The sequence below is a fragment of the Pseudorasbora parva genome, chromosome 2 (genome assembly GCF_024679245.1).
Source record: "Pseudorasbora parva isolate DD20220531a chromosome 2, ASM2467924v1, whole genome shotgun sequence".
NCBI lineage: Eukaryota > Metazoa > Chordata > Actinopteri > Cypriniformes > Gobionidae > Pseudorasbora > Pseudorasbora parva.
The window spans coordinates 57996651-58010214 of NC_090173.1; the positions used below are offsets into that span (position 1 = coordinate 57996651).

General features: G+C 37.7%; 1 pseudogene; it reads right to left on the minus strand.

The window, feature by feature from the left end:
- The window catches only part of LOC137049275 (voltage-dependent T-type calcium channel subunit alpha-1H-like), a 49370-nt pseudogene that overhangs the window by 8520 nt on the left and 27286 nt on the right, over positions 1-13564 (minus strand).

The following is a 13564-nucleotide window of genomic DNA, read 5'->3' on the forward strand; positions in this document are numbered from 1 at the left end:
TCCCTTCTTGGAAGTGCCCAATGGCGGTGACCCCCATGTCTTAGGTTGTCCCCCGCTGGCCAAAAGAGGATCTTACCCGTCTTAGGCGAATCACCCTCATTCACATTGGTCATCGCTTGAGATCTTTGACCCTTAAAATGGATCAGATGTTTTTCTGGAGCCTTGGGGAAAGTGCATTCAAGAGTCACCAGAGCCATTTAGTCTGCTTACTATAGGTAAAACATGGAGACAGGTTAATCATAACACTACTTAATCACTGATATCAATTACATCTTCCAAACCGCAACATATTAGTGCGTAGATTATACTCAGTGAATTTAGCCATAACAACTGTCCATTCAATTTAATGTCCTGCATGTTGACTCTGTGACCTGATCCATTGGTCCTGTGCATGGTGGCGTCTAAGATTAGACAAAGATGTCACTGGTCATGGAATAATTTATTTAAAAATCTATTCATTAAACTTCTGTATTTAAAAATATTTTATACCTTTATTATTGCCCTCCTAATGGCACTTTCACTCTTTTTAACAAATCACTGTCTCTATGATTTTCAACTGATGCACTGTGCTTTTACTAGAAATATCTTATCACCAATGACACAGGCTCAGATAACAGCATTGAGGTGGGTTTGAATGAGAGAGAGACTCTGAGTTATTCAGGATGGTTCACTGTGTTTTCATAAACTTGATACTACTCACACTAGCTCAGCATAAGGTCTGGCTAGAAATTAAAATTGTTTTCAAATAAGACATCAAACATTTCCTTTAAACTCTATCCTTAGACAGAGATCACATTTTCCATTAATCATAAGTTTATATTTGTCTTTTTTCCATACAATTAATTTAGAAACTATACATTTCTCAGATTAAGTCTCTGTTACTCTTGCAAGTTCGGCCATAGCACCAGAAATGGTGGGGGCCAGATTCAGATAAGTGAATGGTTTTATTACAGCTCTGCACCAGCTTATCTTTTGAAACCAAAACCTCAGCATCTAGGGTTTTTAACATATTAACACCAATTTATCTTATAAAAACTGTTTTTTACCAACATTGAGGCAAATTAACATTATCAGAATTTTTCAAGAGTTAGAGTAACAGGAACCACCTTTTTCATAAATTTGTCTTTTAAACTTCTACGTTACTATTTATACATTTTCTTGCCTCACGTTTTTCAGTCAATGTCTTCAGGGTATATGCAGAAATCCTGAAGTTAATTTCAAGACCTTTTTAAGACTTTTTAAAGACCTTCTCAAAATATTTTAAGACCTCATCGCACTTCAAGTTCTAATCGGCAACAAACCTTTGATAAACAGTTGTAGTCGAATGTAGACTTAAAATCTCTATCGTAGGCCAATTTTGTATTGCTCACATTGCATATCTGTTTCGCAACGTATGGAGGGTGACATTACCTAACTGCGCATTTCGCAAAATACATGACGTCACCTGTAGACAGCGCTCGCCACGGATGGAAATTAACTTTTTTCAAAGTCTACCACTCAATGTTTTTACCAGCCACTTTTTTGTTTTTAACCTGATAACCGTCACGAGGACGAGGACGTGCTGAAACTCTCTTTGCTTAAATTAGCTCAAAATTACTATCAGATGTAAGTAATTACCTTGACAAACTATACATCATTAAAAAGATCTAAGACTAAAGTTTAATTTTGTTACCTCTGTTTTATTCTCAAAGTCTTATAATGACCGTAATGTGTTAATATGTGCCAGGAGTTATGAATATGATCTTGGGCGTCGCTACCTTTTGATTGTAATATGCGCGTCATTTGCTCCCATTCATAAAAAACTCTTCTCTGGTCGTCATGAAAACACTCGACAAAACAACTTCCCTCAGGGCTTTTACTTCAAATGTGTGCAGATGTGGAGAAATATTGATAGATTCTCACATGTTTGAGTCAAATTTCTATACAGAGAAGTATTATTTATTCAATCTTTATCCAAAATCCGCGGATGTGTGATTATGAGAGCAGTAGACAGTGATATGCTGTGTTTTCAATTCATTCTGGCAGCCGGAGGGCGCTGGAAAGCTGTACTACTGAAAATTCACTCCCCTATGCATAGATGAAGAACAGACACACCATGTGACATTCAGGAAGTATCTGACATGACCAAAGCTGCTTTCTAGCGATCGTCAGATGGCTATTTTATGCAGATAGACACGTTTTAAGACAATAAACACACAATCGCGGCAATATATGGTTGGTCTGTGTTCTTTATGCCATGTTGGGTGGTTTCATAATAGATGATATTTATAATGCAATGCTATTCCACATAGCTTTTAGCATTGTATATTTTCTGTCAGATTTTTTGACCCGAAGCTACATGAGATCACATATTGTTATATAAAACACTCGACTTATAAATTATAAAGTGATATGAAGCAAGTTTTGAATAAAACATGATTTTAATCGTATAAATTGTTGTTTTGCTGGTGTGCTAAGCTAACATGCTAGCTTGCCCTAGATGCACCTGCCACTGAGTAAATACTTAATTTTTATGAACATTTTCTAAATGTAAAACTACTGAAATGCTTATTTGGACGAAATGCATTCAATAGAGTCTCAGTGAGGGTAAAGTGAGAGGTTTGATTTAGAAATGAGGTTTGAATAGAACAGTTTGAATAGAGAATCGTTAGTAATTATAATGCAGACAAAAGAATAATAATTAGAGCCATAACCAGTCCGCAGAAGTGTGAATATGTGTTGGGGAGACAAACTGAATGGGGCAGTTTGCACCTCTAAACAATAGAGGCAAAATAGAGAATGAAAGCTGAGAAGATGTGGCAATAAACATCAGTTGATATTTCAGAGATATCTCAAAATAAAATCACATGAAACGATCTTGTAAAACGTTTAATAAAATTCAGAGTTTTAGACTGATCATGTTCAGATCTGAAATATAACATGGTCAGACTTGTGGCTTTAGCTGTAGTGCATTTCTAGATTTCTCCAAGGCCCACTTCAATTTTATTTTCATAAAGATATTTCATACAAATAAATTTCTAATAACTTTACAAAACTTTGAAGCTTATTATAGCTTTTTTTATTATAAAAAATATTATCATTTTGACTTTACAGTAAACTGCCAGGTGTCTGCTTTCAAATGAGACCATAATTATGCTTTTAGTGCAAAGGATTCACAAACTGTATTTGTTTTAGTCTGAGTATACATTTCTTAGGATTTTTTCAAAATTTAGAAATCAGCTTAACAGGTTAACTGACAATGTGTAACTGCATGTGAAAATTAATACTACAAGCTCTACAATACTTAAGCAGTTTATTTAATCTCAAGTCTCAATGAAATACTGACATTTTCACGATGATTTGTGGTCTTTTATGGCTTCCAGTTTTATGGTTTTAAGTCCCAACAATGAAACTATTCCATCTGGCATCTTTGAAGTGTGTTGACAACATACCGAGCAGAACATTGTCAGTAGGGACGCACCGAAATCACTTCTTGGCCGAAACCAAAAAAGAAGAAACCAAAGCCGAAAACCAAAAAATAAAATTCAAACTAAAATGTTTAACTCGACCTCACTCATGTACATTAAATAATAATGCACAGGCCTACTGGCCTGCAGAAAGGGACAGAAATTGAATAAAGTAATCAAATGTAAAATAACTGCATATTTAACTGTTTAAATGAAAGATTAATCCTTATTAAACTTACAAAAGCTATTCAAGAGCATTGTTTAATGTCAAGCTAAATATAAGGACATCACTCAGGCAGCAGTAAAGGCTACTGCGCCTTTAAGACCTGATGTAGGGATAATATGCTCGTCTTTCTCGACTGTGCATACTATACAGTTCACTTAAGGTATATTTAGACTATGTCTGCTACGATACTCATCAAGATGGACATGTTGACATACTTCTTGAGTGAGTTTGTCCGTTTAAGCGCAAGACTGGAAAGAGAACTCAATATTTGCGCGCTGTGAGACGAGCGCGCGCTCTCGGATGGCAGGTCTTCTCTCAGCGTGCGCGAGTCTCACAGCGCGTCTTCACGCAAGTGATGACGGAGAAAACGACTGGTCATATGCGCACATACGGCAGCACTCGCATGCATTGAACAAAGTTTACAAAGAGGTGAAACAGCTCGGTAGGTGAAGCGAGTTTACCCGCCACAACTCAAAATCAGCCGCATTTGGCTGGTGGCGGTGCTAATTTCCATCCCTGGCGCGCGCGCTCCTAGCCGAACTCAGACTGAGCGCCCCGTCATTTTTTAATACTTATGGGGATGAAAAGAAATATATTCATAAATACTTTTTGGAGTCAAACTCTTTTGACAAAGCTTGAACAAAATACTTTCAAAATGTAAGACTTTATAAAGCCGTGATAAGACTTTTTAATACTTTATAAGGGTCTTAATTTTCCCAAAATTGATTTATCACCTTTTAAGACTTTTCAAGACCCCGCGGATACCCTGGTCTTTAATTTTACCTCATAATTTTAATTAATTATCATAGATCTTTCCTTAAAAAAATAATTACTTAAGACCTTATATTCATTGTATTCATTGTTACTTTCTTACTTTGTTTCATCTACAAAATTTAATCTGATGGGCTGATTTGCCACCATTTCTACACCTTATGGGTGGGAAGTTACAGTTACATACAAAATGGCCCTGCTGACCACAATTAAAACTCTCTGTCATTTAGCAACTGGCATGTTTCAGTCTAGTTCCCAGTCTGTAAGGCGGTGCCTAAAGCGGCAAACGCTCGGACAGTCAGAGAAGAGAAGAGCGCGAGAGGGGAGGGGGCAGATAAGACTGGCTGCTCACACATCTTGGTGTTTTCACTTTTTCAAAAACAATCTCAAGCCCTTTTTTCAGACTACAACTCAATTCCAGTAATTTCAGACAATTTATTACGTTTGGCAATTAGAATATACCATCCAGTCAAGTTGCTATTTAACTTTTCAGTCTGAATTAAAACCTTGCTGCCATGTTTTATTTTTTTTTTTATAAATATGTTCTGCAAATTTCTTTTAAGTGAGGGCTTCAGAGCAAAGCTAGTTACAGCGTTTGCTCTCTTTCATTTCAATATATATCATCAAGACTGATCAAGTTACTAATCATCTCGATCACAATTTATCAGCCATATGTTGGTCAAAGTTCATACTCACCGAAACAGCAAGAGATGGAGGCGGCGATCTTTACCCAACACAGCTGTGGCTTCTGCGTGATGAAACTGCAAAGGACACTTGTACAAAAACGTCACACATACTGGTCCGTGCCAATTTGGGTCACAATTTTTATTTTACTCGGGATCGTTCCAGATGCATCACTGGCAAAACAACTCCTGAATCAATTTTTATTTTGTTTAACTAATAACTAATATTTTATTCCCTGACTGCCTGATTCACTAAGTTCGGGGTACCCCTATCTGAGATGGAAGAGAGAGAGCAGGTTTGCGATGCCCCCTGGTCCATGTGACCGTCTCTTAAGACTCTAACTCAGACAAACAGATCACACACCAGAGAGACGTGCCCCTGTAGAGGTGGTGCTACACCAGTGGCCCCCAATGGGCTCTCCCCTGTATTAGACACGTGTCTTGCGCTGTCTGCTACGCGTTAGCCGTTGCCCGTAGTAACGTGGCGTGCTCTCAGCGACCTTCTTATACCCTTATGCTGTTCCCAAAAAACAAACACTTAGTATAATTAATCCCCATTCCTATCGAAATTAAGCTCTCTCGCTCCCCGTACCCAATCTCTTCCAGTCACAGCCCTAACCAAATAATTAAAGCTTTCTACTACCTTATTTGTTGTTTTGCCAGGGGTGTCACCAAGGAATGATTGCCCGCGCATCCTCCACCAAAACTGTTAGGGGTTAACAGCTTATGACCCAGGACCAGTAGTGAAGAAATGAAGACAGAGTCAGGATTGCAATTAATTAAAAGAAAAATTTACTTAAGAATAGTTTGCAGTTTCAAAAGCAGAAGCCAGCTTCAATTCTCACAAGGAGTTCGTAGGCCGCGCTCCCTCTCTCACCGTCTCGTTGCCTCGCCCTATCGTACATACAATTGTCCCAACAGTTATACCGTTTTCAAGGTCTTATCCACGTCATTACTGCAATGTGGATGGTTCTGATTGGCTCAGAGACAATGCACAGTCATGGTAAATTTCCACTCGAGTCAGTTAATCTGATGCACGTTTCCACTGACGTGTCACTTGTTGATGCTCTCACCCAGAATTAGGCCTGTGGTGACCTTCCAGATCTGGAGCAGGCGCCAGCTTGTCCAGAACAACAAGTCCACCCATCTCTTAGGGTGCCCATTGAACACCATTCTGATCTGTAACAGAATATTGCGCACATACACAGATACACAGTCTCTCCAAGGTTGGAGCTGATTAAGCTCCAGTTCTAACCAGTTCTTACCAAAACATACTGATAACATGTGCTTTCTTTCAGTGAGAGGGACACACAATAGTACAGGCAATATTCATCTTGAGTCTTTAGTGTTTCAGTAAAAGGAAATATAAAAGGAATAAAACATAATAAATTAAATGAAAGACTATTCCATATTTCATATCTGGAAGCCGGGCTAAGTGAGCAAACGCTGTTACTGCACTCCTGACATGTTAGGGGTGTGTGATACCTCCAAAATCCAAACGCATGACCTTGTTGCCAGTGTTTAGTGACACATCACACATCTCTAGGCCAGACTCTCAGTCACTCCTCAGAGACCAAATACACACTTTAGAAAACAAGAAACTAAAACTAAATCATAACTGGATAGAATCATTATAATAATACAGGATAAATATTGATTAAAGTTTTGATTATAAAGTTAATTAGGATATAAATATATACAGGTATATTGAAGCGGCAGTGGATTTCAAAATCCCCCCTTCAATTCATATGATATACTTTATTGTCAATAAATAAGCTACACTGAGATGGCTTGAAAAACACACATAAAGCATATATTGTCGCACTCGTCTGATTGTCGTCGTCACGTTTCATCACTCATAATGATTGTTCTCCTTCAGCTGCAGCTCCAGCGTGACAGGGTATTACTTCTACGAATCCGCTTTTGGACTTTCTGTGAGAGCGCCCTCCTCATATTTAGATGCGAATAAAATGACAGGTCATGCATAGATAATTTTTTGTCTCTGATTTAAATCTTAATGTATTCACATTGGTTTCTATGTAAATACACTTGCCCGTGACCTCAAAAAGTGCTCTATCAACCGAGATTAGAGAAAGCTGTCTTCAGCGTCCCTTTTAATTTGCCCGCCGCCGAGCAGGGTAACGTCGGGTCGACTATGATCGGTGAGATCCAGTAAAAGTGCGGGGGACGAAAATACATTTTATTAAAAGTGAGGGGGACACATCCCCCCCGTCCCCCGCGTAATCTACGCCCATGGATTTGATACCTCTGTGTTTGTCTGTGTTCTTCTCACTCACTTTCCTGACAAGCGTGACTGACTCACAGAAAGCAGAGAATGTATATCTAATTTCTGCTAGACTCCTGTGCTCTTTGGCATTCTCTTTGGCACATACATTCACGGCAGATAGATGCAAGAGCTGTTATGTGCTGATGCTTTGAAAACAAAGACAAAAGTTCAAAAGACAAAATATAAAAGAGGGGTGAGTACTGTTATGCATTTTGCTGCCTTCTCTTGCGTCGTCGCTACTATGCAACAGGAGGGGTAAACAGCTACAGATTTGCTGATGCAATTGTAACGCGGTTCAGGCCCAAATAACATGAGAACACTGTAGCGGGGGCAGGGTGAGCAATCGAATTCAAGTTCAGAACAGGTAATCGAACCAAGTCTGAAAGCACCCTTATGGCGTTCACACTTGAAGCCTTTTTTTAGAAGTTTTAAACTATAATCCTATGCAGTAAACCGTGTTTTCAAAAAAGTTGCCAATGCCAATGTCTTTTTCTGCAGCTTAGAGCGTCATTTCAAGTTGACAAAAGTTCAACTTTTCTGATACAAACGCCCTGCGTCAAGCACCTTTTTGACAGCTGACAAATGGCATACGAGTAGCAAGACCTGACTCGTTTAGACCTGATTCGTTTCCATAACAACAAGAAAAATGGAGAAGGTGCCGGTAGAAACATATTTTGTTTAGCCTAAAATATGCCACAAACCGCACATCATCCAACTGGAGCTTGTCAGTTTTCAGTATAATGTCATGTACCCACACATATCGTTGTGAACCGACATTCTCCTCCCTGTTAACTTCCAAAGCCAACGCAAGAGCCAATTTCTCTGTCTCAACATTTTGTATATCTGCACCACACAGCACTCTTGTTGCAGCTGTTGTGAGAGCAACAAAAGACGTCCTCGGCTGCTATTTGGAACCAAACACTGGCAGGTTTTTTTTTTTACTACGAAAATATTTTTTTTAAAACTATATCTTCATTGTTATCTTTATAATTATCATTCTTGTGTACGATTTAGCAAATGGAGGGAACAAATTCGTAAAACTTGTGCACTATTTACAAAATTGAGGGAACGAAATAGTAAATTGTGCGCACGATTTAGCCTACTAGTTTTTTAATAGTATATATATAGATTTATTTTACAATCTTTTTATAAACTTCTTGATGTGACAAAGTCATAGTTGCATGGACTGTCAACGGAGGGGCAGAAATCTCTCAGGTTTCATTAAAATACATTCGAACATGAATGAAAGTCTTAGGAGTTTGGAATGACATTAGGGTGAGTAAATGATGACATTCGTCAATTTTGGTTGAACTAACTCTTAAAGTACACATATTTTGATGGACATATTTTCTGTCTGATCTGAGTAACAGTCAGTCATGCATTGACCTCATGTCTTTGTTGGCTTGATTCAATAATCAGTGCACTCCATCTCTGAATAAAAATAAACAAATGTTTTGCGCTACATAAAGCTGATGGAGTCTTTAATTAAAGAAATAATTCACCCATCATTGCTCACCCTCAAGTTGGTCCAAACTTGAATTTGATGACTTTGAACTTGAACTTGAGTATGACTTTGTTTCTTCTACAACATATTATATTTGAAAGAATGTCGGTAACCAAACAGTTGATGGACCCCATTTACTTCCATCGCATTTTTTCCCTTACTATGGAAGTCAGTGGGGTCCATCAACTGTTTAATAATAATAATAATGTGTTCGATTTATATAGCGCTTTTCAAGGGGGAATCTCCTCAACCACCACCAATGTGCAGCATCCACCTGGATGACGCAACGGCAGCCATATTGCGCCAGAACGCTCACCACACACCAGCTGATTGGTGGAGAGGAGACCGAGTGATGAAGCCAATCAGGAGAGGGGGATGATTAGGAGGCCATGAAGGACAGAGGTCAATGGGCAAATTTGGCCAGGTTCATCTATACCCCCAACTATATGGGGGTATAGTTCCCTATATTCTTCAAAATATATTTTGTGTTCAGCAGAAGACAGAAATTCATACATGTTTGGAACACCTTTTTTTTCTTTTTTAGGTGAAATATCCCTTTAACTTTTTTGGGTTAAGCACTTGCAAATTACTGCATGACTACAGTTATCTAGGTAAACAAGTTTATCCACTGCACAAAGAGAGTCTATGGTGAGGGGTTGGGGACTGACACGACTCCTCATAGACCTCCTTAAATGTACTTTAGTATCAGGATTAGAATAAGATGGCTTAGTAAAAAAATAAAATGGTAATGAGAATATAATGTGCAGTAAATAGCCAGTATAATACTGTATACCATAAAGTGCACCCTATAAGCACTTGTGAATGCTGATTTTACATCTAGAAACTTATTCTTCTATCCATACATGCCTCCATTTTTAAACTTATTTACATGGTATTTACATTAGAGCCATAAAGGCAACAATACCTGTCTTTGAAGAATCTCCGAAAACCGAATGCCACAAGTTTGAGCAAAGCCTCAATAACAAAGACAACGGTAAAGGCATAGTTGCAGTTTTTCAATGCCTCTTCAAGGTACTGTGGGAGATAGGAGCAAAGATTTCATCAGTTTTAATGTAGTATAATAAAGTAGCATATTGACACTTAATTTTTTTATAAATTGCAGGTATCATTTATTTTAAAGATGAGCACAAACACTTTCCAAGCAAAATATTTGACAAAAATAAGTTTGCCACTTTAGGTCCCAAATGATTAAATGCAACTTTATGCAACGGTTAAGATATGCAACATTAGATAAAACAAATAATCAAGATGTGAACCCAGACTCACCAGGGGCTGATTGAAATGCTCAACAGACATAGTGATCACGTTGATGCCGATGATGCAGGTGATGAAGAGATCCAGGTAGTGGTTGGTACACAGTTTGTGGATGTAGAGCCGGGCTGGAGAGTAATCTGCATAGTACGGTCTCTCCTGGGCCTCTGTTGATACAGACAGCACAGAACAGTTATTGCAGGGTAAATACAGATAAACCAAATCAATGATGCAAAAGGCACTGGGTGTGAGGGGACGACTGCTGCAGAGAGGACCAGAACTTTATCTTGCCATCACTGTGCTCTCCGTTTACAGTCCTCTCATGCAGCACTTGTGCCTTCATGGATTTCAAGCATGCTGCTTTGGTGAACATGCCGTTGTAAATATGGCAGTGTGTGGGAGAACATATGAAAGGACTAGCACCGGTGACTGGGTCATATTGAGTGTTTACCAAGGAGAGCTCAGAGGTGACTGTTTATCGATTAGTAGTACTGTGTGTGATATATTGGACATGACAGCAACCGTAAAATTGATTTGAGTTTGAATCCATCTTTCTGAGTCTGCCATAAAAGCATGTTTAAAGGTAAGTACCATATGCCAAGAGAGAAGCCTTTTGAGCTACTGAATATCTGAGTTAAACATGCAGGTAGAGCATAACATTAACATGAAACATCTCTCCCTAGCAGATAACACACTCATGGCCACCTTAAAAGTCTTTTATAGTTGCACACAGAAACAGCTTGTCTTTGAATATGATGGGATAATGGCAAGCCAAGATGGAATCTGTGAATGTCTTCCACATTTTCAGCTCTGAATTTGAGGAAAATACCAAGAGTGGTATATTTTCATTTTGAGGCAATCCACTGAGCTTTCTGTGGGAGCAGATTCCATGCGGGGCTGGATAATGGACAGATCTACAGATGTTATTTGGATATGTTGTATATAGGGATGTTTCTTCAACTTATTTGTGTCCCAAATGTGACCATCTTAACAAATAATACTGAGTATATAATTAACATTTAGGTATATCTCACTTATGAGCATAATATTTTCCAATTAAAATGGTCAAATTATGCAAAAGTGTAATTGAATTGTATTTAGGATGCATTCAATGCTAGCCATTTAATTAGCCTAAACAAAGTTAAATGAATATGCCATTTTAATTAAAATGTTATTTACATTACAGTTTAAAACTGAATACATAACTTGAGATATGGTAAGGATTTTCAATACTTGATTAAAAAAAGCATAATATGACAAATGTGTTCTACAAGAAGTGTTCTTTTGTTCCACATGGCCAAAGTTGAAGAAACACCATGTATTCAAATATTTGCCGCCTTCTCTTTCCTACTCTTTCCAACACTCTGTGTTGTGAGGACTGTTTTATGAGATGTCCTTTAATCTATCCCAGATGAATGCATTGAGGGGCTCTTTGAATAGATCCAGGGAAATAAAACTCAACTGCTATGGACTCAGCTATGAGTGCTATAAGTCAAACTCACATACACGATTAATCCCCTGACTGCAGAAAAGGCTAGAGAAGCCAAGTGTGACAAAAATAGATACAAATGTCAGTTGCTAAAGATCATTTATCAGGAAGCTTTATCCTGGCGGGTATGGTGCTTAAACAAAGAAAGCACTTCTTCACATGTATCTGTTTAGTCACGTAAAATCATGGCCTGCATTCTCAGAGTCCTAATGCTTGCAGAAGTGAACCAGACAGCCCTAATAGTGCCTTCAGTGTGCCAAACTGATTAAGACAGACAGCCAGACCATAGCCAACTAACCACTTCTGATCTCTCGACTGTTTACATATGTCTGAGTTCAGTGCACACATCCCCCCACCCCATGTCAATCTGTCTGATATACACTACTGTTTAAAGGTTTGGGGTCAGTAGTAGCAGAAATACTTTTATTCATCAAGGATGCACTAAACTGAATAAAAGTGACAGTTCAAAGGAATTTGTAACATTATAAAAGTTTTACTTTCTATTCATCAAATAATCCTGAATTTTCTTTCATGGTTTCCACAAAAATATTTTTCAACATTGATAACAATCAGTAATGTTTCTTTATAATGATTTCTGAAGGGTCATGTGACAATGAAGAAGGAATACATTATATTTTCCAACAGAAAGTGTAATAGTATTTCCCAGTATTACCATTTCTAATCAAATAAATGTAGCCTTGGTGAGCATAAAAGACTTCTTTTCAAAAACATCAAATCTTACCGACCCCAAACCGTTTTAAACAGTGTACACTTGGGGGCCATTCAAACAGGATGCACTCTTGGTCTAAGTTCACATAGAGACTGACATCTTTGGCCATTGTGTTACATGTTGTGCTATGATTCCATTGTATTAAAAGCAATTTTTCAAGTTTCAAATGTGCAATCTTTGAAAACTGATTTTGCATGCACAAATGTGCAAATGGCTTCTTGCTCACTTTGCGCTGCCTGTTCTCAGTAAGTTTGGTTTACTGAGGTGTGATGACTCTACACACTCAAGATTGATATTACAATCTTGAATTGCTCTGATGGTACACTGTAAAAATTTTGTGTTGGTTTTTGTTGGTAAAGCTCCACTGTGTGATATTTTCCCCCATCTAGCGGTGTAAAGGTATATGACCATCCAGTGAATATTAGTTTCTGTTCCTCTCAATTCCGATTTCGTTTTAACTCCTACGGTGGCCGATTTAGTCCAAGATTAACATGGCTTCCAGTTCGACCTCGTTCATGACTGCCATCGAATTTACGGGTATGTCCCTCTTTGGCTAATGTACTTTCAAGATGGAGGAGCAACATGGCGACCGGCATTCGAACCACTCACCCGTATGTATTTTCAATGGCATATTATAAACTTACGAGAATACTTTATTATTTGAAAGAAGTAAATATACTTTAATGAGCACATATATTTTTGAAAGAACTAAGTGTTTTTAGCTAAGAATAAACTAAAAAAGTTACACAGTGTAGCTTTAAAAAAGTAAGTAACCTGGTTGCCTTTAAATGTTGAGTTTATTCAAATAAAAAATTTGAGTTGATAAAATGAAGGAAATGTGTTTAATAAATAGAAACTCAAAATATTATTGTATCTGAACCACATAAAAAATGTGATAAATCATGAAAATAGCACTATTTGGCATGTTTCACTGCGTCATCAGAAATGAAACACACACAATTACCCAATATGCTTACAACATCTTTTAATAATATTTTAATAAAGGTTGTCGAATCTCAAAAAAAAATCACTGTATTAACTCAAAATTTTAATTTCAATGAACTCAAAATTTTAAGGCAACCAGGTAACTTTTTCTAAATAATTTTTTACAGTGTAGGAAAATGAACACGTTAAATAAACAGTCCTAATTAGTTCT